Genomic DNA, 1,817 nt, shown 5'->3' with positions numbered 1-1,817 from the left:
GTTCTAATGGGAAAGAACACTATGATGAATGCTGAAAACTCCATAACTTTTTCTCAACACTTGTCACTTTGTAGCTTGATTTTTCTCTTAAATCTTGCTCAATATTGTTCGATTTTCATTCGATTTTCGTATCTGTTTTTTTTTTGCACATATCTGTGTATATGTAGTCCCCCAAGTGTTTGAGTGGTGAAGTATGAAGCCTCGAGCACTTGTTTGTTTCTCTCAATTTTGGTCCTTTTCCTGAAACAGAAAAACATATGGGACTCGGAGGTGCGATTAGAGATGAAGACTGCCTAACCCGTGTATATTTCCATCAGATTAATTTGTAACCCTGGGTTGGGAATTTAGAATATTCCATTTTGCCGTGCAGATCGTGACTCATCATTTGGCACGAGTTAGGATTTTTGCCTAGCATCTAAAATCATTAGTAAAATTTTAACAATTCAAAGAAAAATTCTAATATAGCGATACCTGATCGTAGGTACTTTCTCAGAAATAATATCTCTTTAGGTGGACAACATTCCAATGTGAGGGTAGAACCTTGTCATCCATTGTCTCCAACTCGTATGCTCCTTTTCCCGCAATGTCACGAACTCTGTAGGGTCATTCCCATGTTGGACTTAGCTTTCCTGAATTAGCAGCTTTTGTAGATGGAACACCTTTTTAAGCACGAAGTCCCCAATTTTAAAGAATCTGAGGCGTGCTTTCCTGTTATAATACCGTTCAATTACTTGCTTTTGTGCTACCATCCTTATTAATGCGGCTTCTCTTCTTCCTTCGAGCAAATCAAGGTTCACCCGCATCTCTTCATCATTTGATTCCTCCGTTGCTTGAATGTACCGTGTGCTCGGTTCTCCTATTTCAAATGGAATTAAGGCCTCCGCACCATAAACCATTGAAAATGGTGTTTCTCCCATGATTGTTTATGTCGTTGTACGATAAGCCCATAATACTCCAGGTAATACCTCAGGCCAATTACCTTTTGAATCCTGTAACCTTTTCTTCAAGTTGTTGATAATGACCTTGTTTGTGGATTCCACTTGTCCATTACCCACCGGATGGTATGGTGTGGATGTTATCCTTTTAATTTGCCAATTTTGAAAAAATTCTGTGATTTGAGCTCCTAAAAATTGCGGACCATTATCACACATGATTTCTTTTGGTACTCCAAAGTGACATATTATATTCCTCCAAATGAAGTTTTTAACTTCTTTCTCTCGTACCTGTTTAAATGCTCCTACTTCTACCCATTTAGTGAAATAATCAGTAAGTACAAGTAGAAACTTCACCTGACCTTTTGCTTGTGGTAATGGACCTACGATATCCATTCCCCATTTCATGAAGGGCCACGGAGCTATGACAGGATGCAGTAGCTCAGCTGGTCTATGCATATTATTGCCGTATCTTTGACATTTATCACACTTGGACACGAAACCGTTTGCTTCTTCTTCCATTTTAGGCAAATAATACCCTGCTCGAATCAGCGTTTTTACCAGCGACCTTCCTCCTGCGTGATTTCCACAATGTCCATCATGTACTTCCCTCATCACATATTCTGTTTGGGAAGGTCCGAGACACCTTGCTAATGGTCCACCGAACATCTTTCGATAAAGATTTCCTTGATGTAAACAATAACGAGCAGCTTTTTTGCGAAGTGCATAAGCTTTTCTTTTGTCATCAGGCACGGTTCCGCACTGTAAAAAAGCAATAATTTCGTTTCTCTAATCCCATGCTAAATGATTAAAATTTACCTCATTCTTATCAGGTTCGAGAACGGAATGAAATAAATGTACGACTGAAGCATTTGCGTCGTTTGC

The sequence above is a fragment of the Nicotiana sylvestris genome, chromosome 12, assembly GCF_000393655.2.
Source record: "Nicotiana sylvestris chromosome 12, ASM39365v2, whole genome shotgun sequence".
Classification (NCBI taxonomy): domain Eukaryota; kingdom Viridiplantae; phylum Streptophyta; class Magnoliopsida; order Solanales; family Solanaceae; genus Nicotiana; species Nicotiana sylvestris.
The sequence above is the reverse complement of the archived record's forward strand: the minus strand, read 5'-3'. Positions refer to the sequence as shown.